A 25,094-nucleotide genomic window follows, 5' to 3' on the forward strand; every position below is an offset into this window, starting at 1 on the left:
TAGCCTGAGGGTACCTGGCTTATCAGTGGATGCCCATATGCTGAATCAGTGGAGTTGTGCAGCTTTCACAAAGAAACATTTGCCTTTCACCAATGGGGTCCAGGTCAGGCAAGTGGTCTGTGTTGGGATGGTGTTGGTTGCAAAACGTGCCGGTTAAAGAAGTTTTCATAGTCTTCTGTATATTAACAGCAAGTCTTTATTAACTACTTGTAGCTATGTACAACTATACAGTAAAGGGTACAGGATGGAGCTATTTCCATCCTAGGTCTTATCATGTCTCTGGCCAACATCACACTGACCCTAGATCTCAGTCCCGCATTAACCCTGCATGTACCAGACCCTTCTACTATATCTCCCCCCAAGTCTTTATCCTGTGGATATAGTTACTTAAGTTTACTTCAAGTCTTACATTGTTATAAGTGTTATGCATTTACTTTATTGTTACAACCTTAATGCTATTCCAACATTATTGCTACTACAGTATTAACATTAACACCATTCAGAGTACCCCATCTCCCCCTTTCAAATCCTTCAAGTTAGAGGAGGCCTTATAACCCTTCTACATCTTGTTCGCCATTCTGTCAACAGAGTGGCGGGCTCTGTTGGTTCTCGTTCTTGTTGTTGGCTTGGAGGTTGGACTGGCATTTGGGTAAGCTTTCATTCTTTTCTTCCATTGTTTTATGTTGAACACCACACCTGGCCGGTTGATGCACGGTTGCTGTTATTCTCAATCGTTTCTTGCAGGGTGGGCAATGATAGTATTCATCTCCTTGGCGCTGCTTTTTCTTCTTTTTCCGTGTGGGCCATCTGGAAGCCTTCTGAGGCTGAGGAAGAGAGTACCTCTGGCTAGTGGAAGGTTGAGTGGTGAGCTCACCTCTGCTTTTTGTTGTTGATGGCGATAGACTGCTACCTGGTTGCAGCATCCATGTGGTTGTGCCATGCTGGCTGGAGGTTGCAGTGTGTGCACAGTGATTGATGTGTCGACCAACTGTACCATCATTGCAGTTGGACATAGAGGTTCTCAGACTGCTGGTCATTCTCCGGTAGGTTGGTCTAATCATTGGAGACTTTCCCGGGCCTGGAATGATAATGCTCAAACCTGCTCCACAAAGACATTAAAGGTGAAATCTGAATCTGAATACCCTTTAGTGTTTGAGCACTCAGGACCATGCTGTTCTGGCTGGCTAATGACAGTGGTAATCTTTACATCTTCTGCTGCCTGAAGGAGATCCAGGGCCACACAAGCATCCCTGCTCAGAAGAGAGAAAGGCTGGTTTTGGATGGCATACATCCACTCAAAAGTTTGTTTGCTGCCATACCTCAGTGGTTCCAGGAGCATGCCAATGATCGGGAGTTGGACTCTCCCGCTCCGTAAAGTGGAGTGTCCGTTGTTTGAAGCCAGGGGTCTTTGAGACATGGTTCCTTGTCTGATAGGATTGTGATGTTGGCACCTGATTCTAATTTAAAATTTGTTAGGTGACCATATACCAGGATGTCAGCTTCCAAAATGAAGAACCACACTCTTTGATCTCACCCAAGAAGCATGGCTGTGTGACTCTGGGTTTTCGGTTTTGTTTGTTGAAAAGGTTTCTACCCCATGTTGCGGTCTGTAAGTTAATAGACTTCTGTATGTTAATAACAAGTCTTTATTAACTACTTGTAACTTATATACAACTATACAGTTAATTATGTTTGGGTTATTTGTGCGATGCTGGGGTTTTGACTTGAACAGTTTGCCAAAGTGCCCATGTCTGTTGCAGTAGAAGCATCGGGCTGTCCTTGCAGGACACTGATCTCTCTGTGAGGGTGCTTCACAATGCAGCACTGGCAAGGTCGCTCTGCTGGGCGGTTCAGGAATTGTTTTCCCCGACTTGGACTGTCCCTGCATCTTTGTGACCTGATAAGCTGGTCTGGGTGTTGGTTTCTACCCCATGTTGCGTTTTTTCCCCATAGGATTCTCCTGTGTTGCTCAGGCAATCTAACTAGCTGGATTGGCTTGTCTAGGGTAAGATAACCTCTAGTTTGCCGGTCCGCAGACGTTTTGCTGAAGTCTGGAGCAATGCTGTCCCATAAAAATATTGCCCTCCGAAGACTCAAATTCTCTGACTGGTCTGGGCCTTCGGTGAGTCCCAGTGGAGTGGGAAGTGTGGAATGGCGATCCATGTCGAAGATTTTAAAAGTATGGGTACAGCTTTAAGGGCTTACAGGCTTCCAAGATGGTGTCGCTGTTCACTGCCGAACAATGGATTTCCCACACTTGCCGGTTTTGGCGGGCTGCGCAAAATGACGGCAGGTGCTTTAGGAAGAATTCTCAACAATAGCTGCACGGGCCGGCAGCCTGCTTTGTTTAATCAGCGACATAGTGTTGCGAATAACGAGGCACTTAAATCAACTGCAGGCTTGCTGTTTAAGGATTTGGACGGACACGGAACGCCCAAGAGTTGAGTAAATTAATTATTAATTTTTAAAACATTTTCCGAGCTCGGAACTGTGTTGCGACTCGGAGTTGGTGATTGGGATTAGTGACGAGTTTCGTTCAAACGGCACTTCTGACTGAATTCGTAAAAGGGGCTTCTCATGGCCAGGCTGCAGCCTGGAAATCAAAAGAATATAGCTTTCCCTTGCGGGCTATGAACTCTGCTTGCTGAAGCTGGACTTCCAAGAGGGATTCAATGGAGCCTCCTGCTGCAGCAAAACTTCTGCCTATAGCTTCCAGGTTCTTCTCTCTGGAGCTTTTCCTGGCAAATTTTCTCAGTGTCTGTAGCTTCATTTGGGAACTTCTTTCAGTTCAGAATCCATTGAAGATGTCCTTTTTCTTACCGTTCCAGCATTTCTCTGAGGATAAGGGTTTTGGATCCTGGAGCTGCCACCATGTTGGGATGGCATTGGTTGCATGACATGTTTGTTAAAGAAGTCTTTGTAGTGTTCTGTAAGTTAATAGACTTCTGTATGTTAATAACAAGTCTTTATTAACTACTTGTAACTTATATACAACTATACAGTTAAGGGTACAGGTATGGAACTATCTTCATGCTAGTCACATCTCTGGCCAACACCACACTGACCCCAGTTCTAGGTCATGTCCCTTCTTACATCACTGTGTGGGTGGTACTGTCCTCAGTCCCACATTAACCCTGTATGTACCAGTGTCATGAAAGCATAATAATTTTCATAATATTATTGTGATTTATTATAAAATGGGTTAATAGTGGGGTTTGGATTAATGTATGTGTGTTGAAATGCTAAATACGTAAACATGGCTGAAGTTTTAGAATGTGAACTGTGAGGAAAATTTGCATTTTTAGATAAATTAGGTTAGTTTGAATTTCAAAGAGATGGTGAGATGTTACACCTAGCCAGAAGAAGCTAAGCCAAACAGTGTGTTTATTTTTCCCAAAGGTTACTGATAAAATTAGCACAATGAAAAGATTTACACTATGAGAAAGGTAAAGTTCCAAAGACATATTGGAACAATGGAATTTGTATTAAAAAGGGAGAAACATGTACAAAGGAGGTGAGGCTATGTGTAAGGGGAGAAGGCATTCTAAGATCTAATACAGGTGTGAAAAGCCTCCAGCCTCTGTGCATCAAGTTGCTGTCTACAGGAACCGAAGCAGAGAAAACTCACTTTGAAACTCATTGTCCAGGGTATCGTATTGTTTTCCTGGGTCTGTTTAAATCTATTTGTTTTTACTGTTGCCTTAGCAGAGGTGTAACTGGGAGCCAGATTAATTGGGGGTTTTAGGAGTTATTATAATAGTAATTTGTAGACTTATGTACGCGCTTGAAATCTTTTCTTTTGTTAATAAATGTTTAATTTAGGGGAGAATTTTCCCCCCGTTGGGGGGGTTGTGCAGGGGTGGGCGCGAACCCGATTGGCACCCCCAATCGGGTCTGCGCTGCCATTTTACGTGGGTGGGCCAATTAAAGCCCACCCAGCGTGATGCGCGCCCGGAAGCGCTGAGCGCTCCCTGTGCGGGAAGGGAGGGATTCCTTGAATCGGGGCCTGTGCTCTTTCGTGCATGTGCGCAGAAGAGCACAGAAATCTCCCTGAGGCACAGAAGTGCCTCAGGAATATTAGTTTAAGTTTTAATAAGGTAAATAAAGAAATGAAAAAATTTAAAGACATGTTCCCTCCTGTGACATTGTCACATGAGCTGGGACATGTCAATGAATTCTTATAAAAAATTTTATTCAATTTATAAATATTTCATGAAGCCTCATCCCGCCCGTGGATGAGGTTCCATGAAAAATGCGAAGGCCACCTGGGCTCTTCACCTGCCCGCCAACTTTAAGGTTGGACGGGCAGCTCAGTTTATTGCTTTAATTAGTTTTTAAATGGCCTTATTAGGCCTTTGACAGTTCAGTGGGCGCATAGCCGAGTCAACTGCGCACCCTCTGAACTGAAAATCTAAATGAATTGCGGTCACGTCATTTTACGACTTGGAGAGCGGGCCCTGCGCCCGCTCGGCGAGCCCAAAATTCTGGCCTTAGTTTTCTAAAAACCTCTGAAGTCGCGGTAGTCTAATTACTTCTGAATTGAAGGCATGTCTCTCAAAATAGAAAACAAATTGCAAAACAGTTGTGACCGCATGATCAAGTTTCCCTCATGGATTTAATCCCCTTGGCGCACATCTGCCACATACTATATTCTACTATAGTCTGGAATACTCAAGTGCAAAATGTTATTTTTAATGTTTTCCAGATTGACTCTTTGCTTAGGAGGTTGAGAGGAGGACTATGACAAGGTATTCCATCTTGTCCAGAACAGTAGAACCAGATGACTTGAAGGGGTATAACTAACTTTTGGAAAACAATATTTTAAGAAACGAATGGTCAATCTATGGAACAGGATCCCTTCAGAGTTGGTGAAAGCAAATTCAAATACAAGTTTGATAGATTTCTTTCAGAATATAACATTTTGGGACACAGTTTATGAGTAATTTGGGACATGACATATCTAAAAAAAAGACTTGCATTTATATAGTGACTCTAATATAGTAAAATAAAGGAGGAAAATCAGACAAAAATTGACGCCTAGCCAAATACAGCATTATTCAGACAGGTGACCAAAAGCTTAATCAAAGAGATAGTTTTAAGGCATATTATAATGTGAGGAGAGAGAGCTGGAGCGATTTATAGATGGAATTCTAATGCTTATAACCTAGATGGCTGAAGGCACTGCTGCCAATGGGGAGGGGCATGGGAATGCATAAGAGGCTGGAGTTGGAGGAACACAGAGTTCTCGGGGGGTTGCAGGCCTGGAAGCGGTTTCAGAGCTAGAGAGGACCGAGGACACAGAGGGATTTGAACAAAGGGTGCAGATTTTAAACTCAAGGCGTCGGTGGACCGGAAGCAATGTAAGTCAGTGAGCAAAGAGGTGATGGGTGAATAGGATAGCCCGAGTTAGGATTATGAGTTGGAAAGTTGTGGCTTCACGTCACATTCCAGAGACTTGAGTGCGTAATCTAGATTGACATGTCAGTGCAATACTGAGGAGTGGCGCTCTGTTAGAGATGCCGCCTTTTGGATGAATCCACATTTTCCCACTCAAATGAGCATAAAACATCACAAGGTGCTCTCGGAAGACCAAGGGAATTCTCCTCAGTGGCCTGGCCAACATTTACTCTCGACGAGCATCACTAAAACAGATCATCTGGTCGTCATCACATTGCTGCTTGTAGGACCTTGCTGTTCACACTTTCGACTGCAGTGTCTCCTGCATTACAACAATAGTGACTACACTTCAAAAGTACTTCACTGATTGAAAAGTGCTTTGGGATGTCCAGAGGTCACGGAAGGTATTTTATAAATGCGAGTGCTTTTTTTCTTTTTGATAATTTTTAGGTGCAGTGAGGCTCCATGTCCACAGAGGAACCTCACAAAATTATCATTTGGCTGTTGTGCCAAGTGTGAGGGAAAAACAGAACTGTGCAAAATCAGGCATGTGAGTGAGTAATGAAAATTATGAAAAGATATTTGAACTGTTTGCATGGATGAATTAATTTACTGTGTAAGTACATTTTAATTTATAGTAAATTAATTATGCCTGACACCACAATGTAATTAGAATGAACTGGATGGAGGGAAGTGTTGCATGAATTTCAGATTCACTAAAAGATTATTTGTGTTAGGGTATTTTTAAACTTAATTTATATCAAGTATTATATAGATATTAAAATGGTCAATTTAATTAATTGAAGTCTATTAGCATGGAAAGGAATTGATTAAATGCTAATGATAAATTGATTTATATCAGTTCAAAATTGGAAACCTATTTATTTTCAACTGTTAAAATTTAAATGGTATGTTTGAATTTTCTGTTACTTATTAAGAAATTAATGTGCTCGCAATCAATTAGACTTATAACCAATGACTATGAAATGTTGCACATTGAATTTAATAAAGTAAATTCATTGACATTTTGGTGTGAAAAACCTCAAAGGAAATATTTAATTTCAATATACGGCCTCCCCATGGCATGATTTTATAGTCGGGTGGCAATTTGAAAATGTTAATTCAGGGTTTTTATGTGAAACGATAATTCCTTAAATGGGATTTTAAATGTGAATTTGTGTTAGATTTCTCATTCTTGTTTTAAAATAATAAATTGCCCAAAATCAACATGGATTCAATAGTGTTAATTGAAACATATTAAAATGCTCTTTCTCAATTTGCTCTCCATCTATTTAAACCCTTTCTGCATACACTGCATGGTGAGCTTAGCTCTGTATAATACAAATTCCTTAGGCTTCACATAGAACCATAGAAAAGTTATGGCACAGAAAGAGGCCATTCAGCCCATGTGTGAGCCGGCTGAAAAATACAAAATAAAAAAAACTAGCTGCCTATTCTAATCCCACCTTCTAACACCCAGTCCATAGCCTTGCAGGTTACAGCCCATTAGGTGCAGATCTAGGCACCTTTTAAATGAGTTGAGGGTTTCTGCTCCTCCACCAAACCAGGCAGTGAATTCCAAACACCCACCGCCCTCTGGGTGAAGAAGTTTTTCCTCATGTCTCCTCTAATCCTTCTACCAATTACCTTAAATCTGTGCCCTGGTAATTGACCTCTCCACTTGGGGAAACAGGGCATCCCTGTCTACTCTATCCAGGCCCCTCGATCTTGTACACCTCAATCAGGTCATCCCTCAGCCTCCTCAGCTCCAAGGAAAACAACCCCAGCCTATTTAATCTTTCCTCGTAGCTGCAATTTTCAAGTCCTGGCAACATTCTTGTAAATTACTCTGTACTCTCTCCAGAGCAATTATGTCCTTCCCATAATGTGACCAGAACTGTACACAAAACTCTAGCTGTGGCCTAACCAGCATTTTATATAGTCCATCATTGCTGAGTTTTTCCAGGTATTTTTGTTTTTGTTTTGGATTTCCAGCATCGCAGTTTTTTGCTTTTATCCATCATTACATCCTTGCTTTTGTATTCTATACCTTATCCAATAACGGAAAACATTCCATATGCTTTCTATACCATTTAGAAAATTGGATTTTCTAAAAACATTTGTTAAATATTTCAAAGGCTTTTAAGGAGTTTAAGGACCGTAAAATTATTGGAAAATTAGCAAACTGGATTGGAAACAAACTGGTCAGAAACAGAAGATAAGATCATGGAAAAAAAATATATAAATCTAAGTAACATATCAAACTTAGTGATTCATAGATACCAGTTTCTTTTTAATTCATTTGTGGGATATAACCAGCATTTACTGTTCATCCTAGTTGCTCTGAGAAGATCATAGTAAATGAATGGTTTGTTTCACCACTGAAGGGGACATTTAAGAGTCAATCACATTGTTGTGGGACTGACTTAGTTAAAGACAGCAGGTTCCTTTCCTAAAGGACATTAGGGAACTTGTTGGGTTTTTATGATAATGTAACAGCTTCATGGTCACTTTTGCTGATACCAACTTTTCATTTCAAATCTCAAATTACCATGCTGAGATTTGAAACTGAATTCTCCTGGATTATTAATCCAGGCCAGTGGTTTACCTGTCCACTGCCTCTACAATACCTTACCTCGTATTCAATTACTAACATGCTTTAAATTTGTTCTCAAGGCTTCAAGACTGTAAAACATACGCACCATTCTTCCTTGCGCTTTGAACAGCAGAATTGTGACATTGACCACCGTTATTTTTGCTATTTAATGTTGGCTGAGGGCCAGAAGATATTTTACTTACTTTTCCTTTCATATGCAAAGGCTTTCAATAAAGTAAATTTGGAAAATGATTTCCTCCGGCTAGATGGTCAGCAACTAAAGAGCATCAATTTGACCTCATCATAGAGAAGAGAGTTAGGTGCAAATTTTAAATTTTTTTTAATGGCTTCTCATCCTGCTTCTTCATTGTTATCTCTGATGCCCCCAAGGACCACTGATGGAAGCAGAATTCATAATAGCATTTAAAAGTAGATCAATATTTGAAAAGAAAAAAATGTAAAATGAGATGGAGAAAGGGCAGTGGAATGGGATTATGTGGATAGCTCCTTCTAACTATTTTTGGACAATCCTTGGTCTTTGTCTGTGAGCCTGCATTCACATTTGTTAAAGTACCATTTGTCTCATACCTGAGATGTTTTGTAGGATTAAAAAAACACTGCATGGCTAGTTAAAACAGCCAAACCATTTTGAAAAAAATATATTTGCATTGCTGAATAATCTGCCAAATGGTTCCCCTTATTGTTATTGTTCTACATAATTATGTATCATATACAAATAATGTTTACCGTTTTTCTCTCTAACTATAAGGGCACTGAAATGAAGCTAAAGAACAAGCATTTAATGCTCATATTAAATCAGGGAACTCCTTCATGAAGGTAGAGAAAGGAGGAATTTCATTCAAACACATTCACTAGGATCACACTATAAATTCAGGGCCAAGAGTTTATAATTTAGGAAAAAGGAAAAAGTAATATCATGGTCCTGGTTATTGAGATCTTCTTTTTGGCTCTACTTTGTTACATATACATCCTATTCCTCTTGCAGTGAAAATTCAAAACTGCAACACACCCAATCTTTACAGACATACTTTGTACATTAGGTCAGTTGTTAAGCTTTAGTTTGGTCTGACAATGCTAATAAAAACATTACATGCCCACTTGAATTTTCCATGAAGGAACAATTCTATATCTTATAACAAATGATTGCACTGTAAAAAAATCTTTATTAATGTTCATAAGAGCCTGTTATCGCCTGACTCATTGGGCTCACTGCGCAATCACATTCTTCATGACATAGTCAAGAGCAATAGCCTAAAGCAGCTGTGAGATGTCCCCCTCTCCTCCTCACTTATCTCCCAACATGTCCCTCAGGTCTATGATGTTTCACCAATCCGAGCTCAGCAAGTCGCCTTTATGTCCACCGAAGCAACATGAACAAAGCCAGTTGCTCAATTAACGTGGTGGTTGCACAATTCATATGTAAGACTTACGTCAGAGGATCATATAATGTGGCCTCTTGAGGATAGACTTTGGAGTTTTGTTTATTATCCTGATGCTGCTGCACTGAAGTCTGTTCTCTGTGGATATTATGGGCAGAATTTTCCGCTTGCCAGTCGGGCAGGCCCGACCGACTGGCGGCAGGTGGGCAGCCGATTGCCGCTGCCGAAATGGGCAGCGCCGCCATTTTCTGCAATTAAGGCCCACCCAGTGGGTTAGCGACTCCCGTGGAGAACGGGAAAATAGTCATGGGGGCGGGCGGCCTCAGGCGTGCGCGTGCAGAGTACATGAGCGATCAGCCCCAATAAATCCTCTTCTCTGTTTTGCAGGCAAAAAGTCAGCACAATTCACGGGAGTGCCAGAGGACTGGAGGTGGGCACGCCCGCCTCCAGCGCTTGACAACTTTTGAAGAGCAGGCCATGGAGCTGGGGAGGAGGCAGGAGGCCAGGGCGACTGGGGGCGGCGAGGCTGGGGTCCAGCGGCCAGGTATTTGAGGTCCACAGTCCCATCCACTCTGTCTGCCCACTATCCAAACCACTGATGGTTGCTGCAATCGTTAATGCTGAAACAATGCTCATTCACAGACTGAGACACTCTGACGTGTGGGTCATACACGAAGGTCCCTTGTCCACTTGAGGATTCGTGTCTCCACCACCTTCCAAAATCACCTTATCCCATTTGTGACCACTATCACCATGGCCTAACATGCCATGGCATCGCTGCTGCACAGCCAAAGACTTTTTGCATCTTAGGGGGTTTGGGACCTCCAGCACCCTTTCAGCCAGTGCATTCCACATTACTTACTTTGCAACGGGCAGGGTTGCATTAGGGTATGATTCAGTTGGCCTCTGCGATGGAGGAGTCCAGGCAGAGTACACGTGAAGACATGAACCTCAGGGCAGAGCTTCAGGCTTCCTCCGCTGAGAGATTGGTGACTCTCATAGAAAGGGGGTTCAATCGGATGGAAATTCTTATGATTGGGATATGCTCTGACCTGCAAGCCCTCACAGTGGTACTGGCCACGGGTGGTCATTCCCAATGTGGGAGATGTTGTGGGCACCAAGCGTCGGCGCTCGGTGCCCATGCATCTGTGGTGTGCAGGGAGGTCAAAAGGGACCTCATGTTGGCGCAGCAGCTGCCTGCTGTCGCTGTGAGCTCCTCTCAGGGCGCTCCGGATGAGGGCAGCAGCTCCTCCGCCCCTCTGCCAGTGACCGTTGCTTCCGTTGAGGCTGCGACAACTGGGGAGGTGCCAGTTCTGGAACTGTCCACTCCCTCCCAGGCAGGGCCAGCACAGACTCCATGGGCCAGAGGATGCCCGCCAAGGTCATCGAGACCAACAGGACAGCAGAGTCAGCAGGCTGTCTCACAAGCCACTCCGAGCGATGGGACGGCACCTAGATGTAGCACCCGCAAACATAAGCATAAGGCACCTTAGGCACTCAACGGGTATGTCACTGGTGATTTTGTGTTGGCCTTAGAATAGGGAACAAAATTCTTCTTATTGGAATGGAGAAGTATGTGTACTCTTTTTAGACACAATAAAGTCCACTTTTCTGACCATGGCTGAGGGTGTTTCCTTTGTGCTGCATTTTTCTTTTTCACAGACATATCATGAGTGTTTGAGTGGACATTGATGTTTCTGTACCAAGCCCTTAGTTGTAGCTGATAAGGTGGAAGATGTAGCACCTAAGTGCCACGTGTGGAAGTGCCAGGCAATGCTGGTCCTGCTGATCCATGTGTGTGGAGCTAGCTGAAGGGTCTTTGGATTAAATTGTCCCGGGTGTCCCTGCCTCCTTGGTGTGGTAGCGGGTCGACGTGCTGCCCCTCATCATCGCCCTGTGCTTCCTCATCCTCTGAGCCACTGCTGGATTCATCATGTGCAGCCTCATCCACTGCATCAAGGTCTTCAGCGTCAACTGCATCCCCCCTTTCCAGTGCAAGATTGTGCAGAGCGCAGCAGACTACAACTATCACAGAGACATGATCTGGGGGGTACTGGAGTGCGCCCCCTGAGCGGTCCAGGCAACGGAAGCGCAACTTGAAAAGACTGATGGCTCTCTCCACCACAGCCCTTGTGGTGTCGTGGCTCCTATTGTACCGCTGCTCAGCCTCTGAAATTGGATGGCAGAGTGGCATCATGAGGCACCTTCGCAGGGGATAGACCTTGTCACCCAGCAGCCAACCATCCAGCTGAGCCGGAGCACTAAAGAGCTGTGGCACCTGGGAGTGTCTGAGGATGTAGACATCGTAGGAGCTGCCTGGGTACCTTGCACAGACTTGTAGAATCAACATCCTGTGATCACACACTATCTGCACGTTCATGGAGTGGAAGCCCTTCCTGTTGACGAAGGCACCGGGCTCACCTGCTGGCGCCTTGATGGCCACATGTGTACAGTCTATTGCACCCTGGACACGGGGGAAGCCAGCAATGGCCGCAAAGCCTCTGGTTCACTGTGCCTGACTTGCCTGGTCACAGCGGAGGTGGATGAAGGTCAATGCCCATCTGAACAGAGCGTCTGTAACCTGCTTGACACAAGTGTGGACAGCTGATTTGGAGACACCGCAAAGATCATCCACCGAGCCCTGGGAGGAGCCAGAGGCATAGAAGTTGAGGGCAACTGTGACCTTCAGAACCGCTGGCATGGGGTGTCCACCCACACAGTTAGGGGAGATCTCAGGGCCAATCATCTGACAGATATAGCTGACTGTCTCCCTTGAGGGTCGGAGCCTCCTTTGGCATTGCACCTCAGTCATATTGAGGTAGCTGCTTCGCCGCCTGTACACACTGGCAGCTGGATAGTGGCACCTTCTGCTGCCCCTTCCACCTTGGACAACCTCTTGGCCCTGCACCCTTTGTGCCTGCGCCTGTCCTCCCAAAGGTGGCTCCCCTGCAGGCTGATTGTTCAGTCCTGGCCTCCTCCTTATTCTATCCCTTCCTTCCGCCTCAGAGGAGCTGCCTCCAGTGGAGATGTCAGAACCCATACCCAGGCTAAAGGGAGACCTCCGGAAAGCTGCGGGCCCAAGAAAGATTACTGTCTGCAGACTGGTTTCAAAGTGCACAAGAAGCTCTTGGAAATTGATGAGAACTGCTAACAATCACACAGGCAACTTTAAAACACTTTCTGCAATTAAAACTTCGTGTAAAACATGAACAATCCCTCTGAGTTCACATATCCCGACATTGCATGTGTTTTATTAAAAAATCTCCTACCCGCCTGCCCGTTGGGCCCGTGCGCCGACCCGAAGTTGTGGTTTGCTTGACCAGGAGTGTACAACCCCAAGTTACCCATCGTCTAACAAACAGTATAATGACTTCATGAGTCCATGGAAGCCACTGTGTGTGAAGCCTAATTGGTAGTGTGATGTCTTGTAAAACTTTCCCCAATATATTTTCATAGTAACAGTAATTATGCTAGTAAGCTAGAGTTTGTCTACCAGCTCTCATTGCACTTGGGAGTCAGACCTTGTGCCAAATTCTGAGCCACATACCTACTCTTATGATACTGTGCTTCAGAAACTACAGAGTAGTGGCATAACATCAGACTAAATGTTGCAATGATATTAATACACCTAAATTGAACTTACTCAAACTTCATAATGGGCATTGTGTTGTAAATCAATGTGTAGTAAATCAATGTGTACAACAGAGAAAGAAGTAGGAAATCAATTTTATTTGTGTGTATGAAATAGTCCTAATGATTTGTGAGTAATATAATCAATGAGTTATGCCCTGGCTCATAAGTAGAACCTTTCAGAATCAACTGGCTTGCCCGGCTTGTAAAATTTAGACTTTTGGGGCTGAGGGTTATCATTCTTCGTGGATATTTAGAATTCTTTTCTGTTTTAGTAAATCTTATTTAGCGCAGCCAGATTGAAAAAAAAACAGATTGAAACACAGAGTGAAAAAAAATTGCTCATACTTTTCCCATTTTGCGGACAAAAGATCTCCACCATGATCTCTCAATTCCGTTGAACCATTTGGCATTTCTGGGCTGATTTCCTAAGTTCATGCTGCTGCCTTGGGCCTTGTTTGCTTTTTGGTTCCACATACTTGAGAATAGAAATCGAAAGGGGAAAGGTTTAGAGGGAATATTAGGGGGAACTTCTTCACTCAGAGAGTGGTGAGAGTGTGGAACGAGCTACCATCTGACGTGGTAAATGTAAATTAGATAGATACATGGATGGGAGAGGTCTGGAGGGTTATGGACTAGGTGCAGGTCAATGGGACTAGCGGAATAATATTTCGGCACAGACTAGAAGGGCCGAATGGCCTGTTTTCTGTGCTGTAGTGTTCTATGGTTCTATAGTGAGGTTTCCTGATCTACAAAATAGGTGGCAGACAGGTAGGTGAGGCTGACCAGATAAACTTAAAATTTCCTTATATTCCATTTAAGCAGATGTAACCAGGTTGAATTGTGTATAGGTACCAATGGTCTTTCCCAATACAATTGCTTGATTTGTTAAATGGTGGAAAATGTTCAAATCAAAGCATCTGATCTCCTGCCAAAAGTAAACTGTGTACAGTACTTAATATGCAGATGACAGAGCTTTAAAAACACAATTTCATTGTAATGGCTCAAGTGTTTAATACTTAATTTTTTATACTGTTTGTCATCTGCAGCAATGGTGTTTCGATAAAGTAATTATTTTGTACAATAAATTTTTGGCAGTTGGCTTTGGCACACACTCAACCTAAATTAATTTACTTTCTTCAATGACATTCAGATCAAATGCTCCTAACAAGCAGCCTAATAAATTACCTAAAAACTTCTGCTCCTCTAATCCCATTTCCATCCTTCCTCTGCTCATCATGTTGGGGTCCGGGTCCAGTTCCACAGGTTTGCAACAGCTCTGGTATCTCATCCATACAGCCACACATGTGATCCTAAGCATTGTGTATAGCAGACTATTCAACTGCAGCAGGAATCATAGTAGAGCTTTGCTTTTATTAATCTGGTGACAAATTTCGAGGGGTCACTGGATATAATTGAGAACAGAACTTTTAACCCAAGAGTGCCAGGGCCAACTTGCACTCCCCAGCTGCTCCTCTAAACGAGGTCAGCTAAATCAACATAGAGATCAAACCGAGGACCTTCTGGTCTGGTATGCTGAATAACATATCTGGTCGTTAACTGCGAGGCTGTTAGGGAAGCTAGGTCTCTTACTGTCTATTCTGAGTGAATTAATTTCTTTGTGAAGGAATACCTCAGGATATCAATCCTAACTTTGGCATTCACCAGTTTGAGTACATGTACCCCAATATGATTTGGCAACTTCAGACAAGAGGAAAGGTGAAAATTGGAATGGAGCAGCAGAAATTAAATTGGGCAATTTATTAGGCTACTTGTTAGCAAACAAGATGAAATAAGTAGAAACATTGGCTGGAATTTTATGGCCCCATGGTGGCGGGGAGTGGGCTGTAAAATGCAGTGAGCCAGTCTAAACTCTTTTGACTTCGGCGGGACCGTAAAATCCCACCAGCGTATAATTTCGCCCATTAAAGGACAGAGAAAACATCTGAACAGCACCAAAAGCAGGGTAGTGTTTGATCTGAATGACATTGAAGAAAGTAAATAAATTTAAGCTTGAGTAAGTACCAAAGCCAACTGCCAGAAATTACTCTCACAAAACAATTATTTTAGCAAAACATCACTGCTGCAGATGACAAACAGTATAAAAACGTGCCCAGTTTTCATGCTTTACTTTTAAATAATATTCCGAATTTATCTTTTCTAGACCACTTAATATCATATACTTCCTCTGTTGTCAAATGCGAGGCTAATGAGCCTAGGTTATTTAATCTACCCACTTAACAGATTCTTCTCATAGCTGGAGATCAGCCTCATGACACTTTTCTTAACTCTCTTCAGGGTTTGAATCTTTCCCTTGTTTGGTCTCATGACCAAAACTAAACACACCATTCAAAGTGCGGACCGAGGACTTTGCTGTTTTACTATGGCAAATTGGAGTTGTACTCTATGGGTTGACTATATAGTTCAGCATTGCTTTTGCTTTTAATTATCTTATGATTCTAATACACATTTAGCATTTCTACTAAAGTCATTCCTCAATATTTTCCTGTGCTCATTGGTCAAAGATTGGTGATTCATGCTGAACTGCTCCAAGTGATATGCAATATATTTATAAAAATAGCACTCTTAATTGAATACATGGTTCTCCTTAAAAATGACACTCGGTAGGAGAAGGTAATACTTCCCTAAATTTACTTATGGTTTTTATTGTGTGATTTTTAAGCATGCCCTTGTTTTCAGTCAGTCATTAACTTACTGGTGGGTCTCTTGAGTCAAATTCAAACACCGAGCCTTTTAGGTATATTTTCCAGCCTTAGTTTAGGGAAATACTAATTATGCTGGCTTGGAATTTGTAGCTATTCAGGGAATTCTACAGTCGTTGTCATTTCTGACTTAGTTCAGATGTTCTTAGCTAAGCACGTTATTGATAGGGATTTACGAGTAGTCTGGTTTATCCCCACTCATGTTTATTCATTGTGTTCTGTGTCTTCAAAGTGAAAAACTTGACCTTGCCTTAGAGTGTCTCCTTTCAGGTCTGTCTTCAGTTTTTAGTCTACGCCTACAGGTCTGTTTACATCTGCACCCCAAGTGATTCTGATGCACTTGACCCAGCAGGCTTAACAGTTGCTTGGCAACAAAGACACTTGAAGAGTTGTGTCAACAGCATGTGACATTCCCCCTGTTGGATTGGTTAGCATCCACTGCATCTCTAAATTGTACAGAGAGATACAAACCTTTCTCTGTACCATTGCCAACTTGTAAATTTGTATTCACAGGACATTTTCTATCTCAGGGTGATCTTCTTTGTAGGGGAGGGCCAAAAGGCAGCATGTAGAATGTTTGCCAGTAACATTTTACATTCAAGGAGTGAGAGATTAATACTTCTGTGATCCTAGAGGCATTTTATACGAGAGTATTGTTTGAGTTTTTACAGAGATATGCAAAGTCTAACCAAGGTGGAATAAAGGGCAAATTTAGCAAAAACCTATTTTTGCTAAATACAAGGGACAGCAGGCACCTGTAGTTTAGAACTGGACAGCGATGAAGAGAAATATATAAAAAAAACTGTTTTAGGATTATACGGAATTCCCATGAAATCTGTGTTAAAGGCTAGAAATTACTGGTGGTCATAACAAAAGAATGCTGAATGCCTTTGAATGATGGTCCCCTGTCCGCGATTGTAGCAGGAGCATTGACCCATTCAACAAAAATCATTTCTAACATCAGACGAATACTTCCTCCACCCAGCAGCAGCATTTGTCAAGTGCTAATTAATTCCTTCAAGAGAGAAGATAAGCTTCTGGTTAGGTCTTGGATTGTGGTTTATGGCGCTATATCTGAACTGAGATGATCAGATATTCCACATCCTGCCTCATGTGCTTTTGGTACCATGGGGATGTCTTCGAAACGGAAACTAACTAGTTGGGGTTATAGTTAAAAATTTTACAATTTCACTTCATTACTTTGAGGATGGGGAGTTTCAGGGAGAAATTATTTGGGTATTTCCATTGTGTGTTAGCTTTGCTTAGTTGGTAGCACTCAACTCTGAAGCAGAAGGTTTTAAATTCAAGCCACAAGCTAAACTTTAAGCACATATTCCAGACTACACTTAAGTGTAGAGAGAGTTTTCCACAGATAGAGGTGTCATCCTTTGGGTGGGACTAAGGCCTTCCTGGTGAACAATTAAAGATACTATGCCACCATTCAGAAAAGAACAGTCAATTTTCCTGCTATCCTGGACAATTTTTCTTCACTTAACCAGTACTACCAACAGCCCATTATAACGGGTTAATCAGCTCATTACTGCTTGTGGGATCTCCCTATGTAGAAATGGCTGCTGCACTGACTTAAGTAACACAGTCACTTCACTTTAAAATGACTCATCACATGTGCAGTGCTTTGAGTGTTATAAAGAGCTGATGATTAGAAGCTTTTCTTTCTCAGAAAACTCTATTAGTGGGTTAGACCTTTTAGTAGGGTACATCAGTGTTTCTCCGTAGACCCTTCCCAGTGAGTCTGCAAAATAATTTTAAAAGTGTTGTGGTAAGAAGTAAGTGAAGAGGTGGCAGCTGGTGGCGTATTCTGCTCACCCACCAGTAGCAATGTGGATAAAAAACTGTCTGAAAACTAGGAAGCAGAGAGTAATGGTCGATGGATATTTTTTGGGCTGGAGGAAGGTTTGTAATGGAGTTCCCCAGGGGTCGGTGTTGGGACCCTTGCTTTTCTGATATATATTAATGATCTATATTTTGGTGTGCAGGGGACAATTTCATGGTTTACGGATGATACGAAGCTTGGGAGCGTTTTGAACTGCAAGGAGGATGGTGTGGAACTTCAAAAGGACATAGACAAGTTGGTGGAGTGGGCAGATAGGTTGCAGATGAAGTTCAATGCAGAGAAGTGAGGTGGTGCATTTTGGTAGGAAGAACATGGACAGACAATATAAAATAAGCGGTGAAATTTTGAAGGGGGTGCAGGAGCAGAAAGACCGGGCTTGGCAGAGGTGGGCAGGGGTGGTCGCGGAGCTGATCGCCGCCCGCGATTGGCTCTGCGCCGCCATTTTACGTGGGCGGGCTGATTAAGGAGCTGCCTCAGGGAGATTGAATCGATATTGAAATAATTAGAGAAATGGTTTAAAAATTTATTTAAACATGTCCCCTCATGTGACTGTGCCACATGAGATGGGACATGCTTTTATATCTAGGAATTTTAAAATTTATTTATTTAATTAAATCCCACTTGTGGATGAGGTTTCCCAAAAAACACGAAGGCTGCTTGACCTTTTTGCCTGCCCGCCAACCTTAAGGTTGGACAGGCAGCGTTAACAATTACATCCATTACTTTCTCAATGGCCTTAATAGGCTGTTTACATATCGGCGGCCACGCAGCCAACTCCGGCGCACGCCCGCTGAACCAAATATCGCAGGTCTGCGTGATGCCTTCAGGACGCACTCCCGACATCATCGCGCATCATTTTACGTGTTGGCATGTTGGGCCTGCCCCTGCATGCCGAATGTCAAGTCCTGCCGCTGGGTGTATATGTGCATAGATCATTGAAGGTGGCAGGACAGGTGGAGAGAGCAGTTAATAAAGCATATAGTATCCTGGGCTTTATTGATAGGGGCATAGAGTACAAGGTCAAGGAGGTTATGCTGAATTTATATATGACATTCGTTAGACCTCAGCTGGAGTATTGTGTACAGTTCAAGTGCCACATTATGGGAAGGATGTGAACACATTGGAGAGAGTGCAGAAGAGGTTTACAAGAATGGTTCCAGTGGTGAGAAACTTCAGCTATGAGGATAGATTGGAGAGGGTGGGACTCTTCTCCTTGGAGAGAAGGCAGCTAAGAGGAGATTTGATAGAAATGTTCAAAATCATGAGGGGGCTGGACAGAGTAGATAGGGAGAATCTGTTCCCGCTTGGAAAAGGATCAAGAACGAGAGGGCACAGATTTAAAGTGATTTGTAAAAGAAGCAAATATGACGTAAGAGAAAACTTTTTCACATGAGTGGTTCGGGTCTGGAATGCACTGCCTGGAAGTGTGGTGGAGGCAGGTTCAATCAAAAGGGCATTAGATGATTATTTAAATAGAAACAATGTGCAGGGGTACAGGGAAAAGGCAGGGCAATGGCACTAGGTCATAATGCTCATTTGGAGAGCTGGTGCAGAAAGGATGGGCCAAATGGCCACCTTTTGTGCCATTAAAATTCTGTGATTCTGTGAATCCCCTGTGCTCCACTAATGCTTTCGCCATGTTCAGGGACTGATGTGAATGCTTGTGGTTGTATCAGATGTATCTTTGTTGTATTGACTATTTAAAGTGAAGTTTAACTATTTATTTGAAGTATAATTTTGCCTGTTAATTCCGGGAGCCGCAATGGAATGGGACCCAACTGAGCTCTAACTGCCAGGGGGTTTTCCATGAAAGGAGGGAGGCAGCCAATTTCTATGCTTAAGGTGCCAGTTAGGTGTCTTTGGCTGGCTTGGGCTTGTCAGCATTTTTCTGACTGTGGAGTGAACTCCCACTCGTACTGAGGCCATGAGCTTAATAGAGGGGGCCTCACTGCAGTGGTGCAGGGGAGCCATTGGAGCTGGAGGCTGTGGGCCCAGTGAGCCACCTGGAGGGGTTTGCCCTCCGATCTGAGGGGCCTCCCTGGCTGGCCCCTCTGAAATTTTATTTGAAACTTACCACCCCAAAGGTGCCTCCATATTGAGACACTTTCTCAATCCTTCAACCTCAGAGGCATCCAACTTTGCCAGTGGAGCAGCCAAGGTTCAGAGCTGCCGGCTGTTTGATTAGGTCAGCAGCACAGAATGTCATACTCATTTGGACTGTGAGTTTGAAGGTGGCCAATCAGAGGGGCCACCTCTGGGAAAATAGTTCCACTGGCCTCACTACAGGAAGTGTGAGCTCCGAATCTCCATTTAGCCCCAACGCAGGATCCCAAAGCCTGCCAGAAAATCCTGTCCATTGTCTTTCTGTGGACTCGGAGACACATGGCCTGAATCTTTGAATTGATATTTCTGTTTTACTGATGTATTGAAATATAAACCAGGGCCTCTAAACAATCAGATCTGTGGTAAGTCAAAATTACAATAGGGTAGAAGCCATTTTCTTTGCCATTGTATGTCACTGTGTGCCTCCAGTGGCATAAGACTGCAGCAATTCAATAGGGTTGTTGGGGGTGCGGAAGTGGTGGGGCGGGGGGTGTGGCAGGTGGGAAAGTACAATTTTGTCAGACAAATTTTGCAATACTTAGTTGTTCTGTTAGTCCTTTGGGTGTTCTCATGGCCATGCATGGTTTGCCATGTTCTCAAGGTGCTCTGTAATGCATTTGGAGAATCTCATCTATTACACTGTTTCCCCATTGAATTCCACAGTTGACAAAATCAAAAGCCTTTGATTATGAGGCACATGTACAGTCCATGGTTGCATTACCAAGTTTCTTCAAGGTCAGAATCTATGGTCAGAAGTCGCCAGCCCTACTCTATACCTGGCTTATCTTCTGGAAATAGCTTTCTCCACTTTGCAGGCAGCTCTGTTTCTGATACTCTATAAACACTTTTTCTTTTTCCATGCTCAGAGGATTTTGTTGGTTGCAATTGGCCCATTTGCCTAGAGGTGTTACTTTGTCCACAAAATGTTCTGTGATCTCTTCCAAAAGTTTTCATTTTCCCCATACAATTGGGACTGGTTCTTCTTTGGTAGTTCTGATAACAACTGTGTACTCGATAATTTCTCTCAAAGAGGATGCTTAGAATGTCAGTTGTATGATTCACCATGCCCTTGTTCTGTCTGCATAAATACTCCTCCTGCTGTTATCATGAATAGTTATTGTTAGTTTGACATTTTTTTTAGTCTTCTTTATATAATTTCATAATACGGTTAGTGTGCATCTAAGGCACAGTTCCCATAATGAAACTATTACAGTGCTTCGATTCCTGTTTCCTGCTGCTTCACCTGCCTGATGATAGATTAGGCTTAAGGTGAATGACAAATGTATTTGGATAAGAAAACTAGTGCACACCAGGCAATTTAAGAAGTGGGTTATGAGGGATTACATACAATGGAATGAACTCCACATTTATTTAAACACTGCAGACTGGTTGGACTGAATGTTCTGCTTCCCTGTTTTAACTTTAATGTTTTAGTATACCATACGCCAAATTATAGAAAGGATGTAGAGGCACTGGAGAGGGCGCAGAGGATTTACAAGGATTATACGTGGGTATACATATCAGGAAGGGATTGACAGGCTAGGTTTCTTTTCTCTTGATAAAAGAAGGTTGAGGAGTGACCTAATGGCAATCTTTAAAATTATGAAAGGTTCTTTTAGCGTGGATACAGAGAGAATGTTTACTTTTGTGGGGAAGAGCATAACTAGAGTCCATCAATACAAGATAAAAGCAAAATACTGTAGATGCTGGAAATCTGAAACAAAAACCAAAAATGCCGGAAAAACCCAGCAGGTCTAGCAGCATCTGTGGAGAGAGAAACAGAGTTAATGTTTCGAGTAACGTTCAGAGCTCTGAAGAAGGGTCATACGGACACGAAATGTTAACTCTGTTTCTCTCTCCACAGATGCTGCTAGACCTGCTGAGCTTTTCTGGAATTTTCTGATTTGGTCCATCAATACAAGATAGTTATCTAGCAATGCAACAGGAATTCAGAAGAAACTTCTTTACCCAAAGCTTGGTGAGAATGTAGAACTTGGTACCACAGGAGTGGTTGAAGTGAATAAGTATAGATACATTTAAAGGGAATCTAGACAAGCATTTATTTAGCAAGAAGGGAATAGATGGCTTCAAAGGTAGATTTTGATGAGAAAAGTTGGGAGAAAGTTTGAGTGGAACAGGAATGCTGGCATGGACTGGTTAGATCGAATGACTTGTTTCTTAGCCGTATGTCCTTTGTAAGCCTCTGTAATATTTCTAGTCCGCTTCTTCAGAAAACGAGGAAAGACATTTCGGAGAGTGAGATATATATGTTGAGGTGCTGTGAACAAGAGAGCTCATTCTGTGAGGTTCTTCAAGGTGCAAAAACCTCAATAAAGTAAGTCAACCGTGGCTGACAAAGGAAGTTAAGGATTGTATAAGATTAAAAGAAAAGGCTTATAAAGTTGCCAGAAGTAGTAGTAGTTGTAAACCTGAGGATTGGGAGGTTTTTAGAATACAGCAAAGGAAGACCAAGAAACTGGTAAAGAAAGGGAGAATAGAATATGAATGCAATCTACCAAAAAGCATTAAAAACGGACTTTAAAAGATTTAGAGACCCAAGGAACTAGGGAGAATGAGAAGTTGAAGGAAATTAATATAAGTAAGAAAATAAGTATTGGAGAAATTAATGGGACCTGATATTCAGCATCCAAGACTGTTGAAAGAGGTTGCTATAGAGATAGTGGATGCATTGGTGATCATTTTCCAAAATTCTATAGATTCTGGAATGGTTCCTGAAGATTGGAAGTTAGCAAATGCCACCCCACTATTTAAGGGAGGGAGAGGGAAAACTGGGAACTACAGGCCTGTGTTAGCCTTACATCGGTAGTAGGGGAAATGCTAGAATCTATTATAAAGGATGTGATAAATGGATAACTTGGATAATCATGATCTGATTGGGCAGAGCCATCATGGATTTGCAAATGGGAAATCATGTTTGATTAACTTGTTGGAGTTTTTTGAGGATGTTAATAACAAAATTGATAAAGGAGAGTCAATGGACGTAGTATACTGGGATTTTCAGGAGGCTTTTGATAAAGTCCCCCACAGGAGGTTGATTAGTGAAATAAAAGCGCATGAGATAGGAGGCAATATATTGGCATGGATTATTAGCAAGGATTGGCTAACAGGCAGAAAACAGAGAGTAGGAATAAACGGGACATTCTCGCGTTGGCAGGCTGTGACTAGTGGGGTACCGCAAGGATCAGTACTTGGGCTCCAGCTGTTCACACTATATGTCAATGATTTGGATAAAAATATCAAAGGATATTATTGCCATTGAGGGAGTGCAACGAAGGTTCACCAGACTTGTTCCGGGGATGGCGTAACTGTCTTATGAAGAGAGATTGAGCAAACTGGGCTTGTATTCTCTAGAGTTTTGAAGAAAGAGAGGTTATCTCATTGAAACCTACAAAATACTTAAAGGGATAGATATGGTAGGTGCAGGTAAATGTTTCCCCTGGTTGGGGAGTCTAGAACCAGGGGACACCATTTCAAAATAAGAGGAAGCCACTGTCATGAAGAGATATTAATGTCTATAATGTTTGAAATTATTTTTTAAAATAGAGTTCTAGTGGGGTCTGTGTCTGTGTGTGTCTTAATTAGATCAAAGCCAGCTGGTCTGGGTGCTTTGATATATAGTAGTTTTGAGATGGTAATTAATAAATGTAAGGATGGTAGAAGATAAAGTGTAAATTTACATTTGTTAAAAGAAACCATTCAAGACTGCGGGCGAAACCTTATACCTAGCTAGAAGACGCCAAGCAATGTGTTTATTTTTTTCCAGATTACTAATAAAATTGGTGCAATGAAAGGATGTTTTTGTTAGAAGAGGTAAAGTTAAAAGCCCAGTGATACAATGGAAAGTTTACATTCAAAACGAAAAGTCTGTGTGTGTGTGTGTGTGTGTGTGTGATTTTAAGATCCAACAAGTGTGAGAAGCCGCCAGCCTGTAAGCCTCAAGTCTGTTTGTAAGGACCCAGAGCTGAAAGAAACTTATTTTGAATGCGACTGTCCAGGATCTGCTTTGCCAGGTGTCCCTGTAAATCTATAAGATTTACTGTTGCCTTAATGGGCGTGTAACTGAGAGTCAGAGTAATTAGGGAATTTTTATAGTTACTATAGTAGTAATTTTGTAGACATATGTGTTTACAATCTTACTTGTATTAATAAATGTTTAATTTAGTTTTATAAAAAACCTATTGAGACTTGGTGGTCTCATTACTACTGAATTCAAAGGCTGCATTTTGAAACATACAAATTGCAAAAATGTGTTATGACAGTTGTTTCAAGTTTCCCTCTGGGATTCGAAAAACTCGGCCTTTACCGTCGGCTGTGTCATAATAGCCACTTAGGACCGAGATGAGGAGAAATTTCTTTACCCAGAGGGTTTTGAATCTTTGGAATTCTGTACCCCAGAGGGCTGTGGAAGCTCAGTCATTGAGTATGTTTTAAGGTAGAGATTGCTAGATTTCTGATTAACAATAACATAAAGGGTTATGGGGATAGTGTGAGTAAAAGGCATTGAAGTGTTCGATCAGCCTTGATTGCATAGAATGGCAGAGCAGGCTTGAACAGCTGAATCGCCTTCTCCTGTTCCTATGTGATAGCATTCATCTGTTTGATACTTTTAAACACTGTAACTTCTGCCACCGACAAAAAGGCATCAAGAAGAGTTGCACACTTGACCCATGTTGATGGCACATGCGCAACTGCATTTGGTGGCAGAATCTTTCAAAAAGAGACACTAATGTGGTCTCACCTGCATTTGAACCTGCAATGTAAGCATTTCCCATGGGAATTCTATTTTTAAAATTCAAAACTTGCATGTGTGTATGTTGCTGGTAATACCACCAAGTGGCATTATGCATTATGATAGGGATTCCATTGTAGCATTTCTGTGTAGCTCTGTAGTTCATAGAAAAACATAATTTGCTGGCAACAATTTATCACAGTTCCCAATGTGTGATGGGATTGCAATCTCGATGGGATTTTGTGAGTGCTGCGTCCTTAAACTAAATCCAGTGTGTTAAGGCTTTGTGATGGGAGTTTCTACACCACCCAGAAAGCTTGTTTGGTAGATAATGTGACTTAAGAACCCAGGGTCATGATTTTGAGTCCCACACTTAAAAGTTTTATTCAAAATACTTTTTTTAATTGATTTTTTTTTACCAAAAAGTGGCCTTAAACAAAATATTACAATTAATTATCCACATTGGAAATTCAGAATCTCATTTATTGAAATTTCCTAATTTTGCATTTTCATCATTTACTGAATCATCAGAAACATGTTTTACTGAGGAAACAATAGGTCGACTAGAAATAGCTCACAATTGGTTAAAGACAGACCTAAAAATGAGTAACTGGACTATTGTTAGTCTATGTCAAGCCAA

Source organism: Cetorhinus maximus, chromosome 13, assembly GCF_964194155.1.
Source record: "Cetorhinus maximus chromosome 13, sCetMax3.hap1.1, whole genome shotgun sequence".
Classification (NCBI taxonomy): Eukaryota; Metazoa; Chordata; class Chondrichthyes; order Lamniformes; family Cetorhinidae; genus Cetorhinus; species Cetorhinus maximus.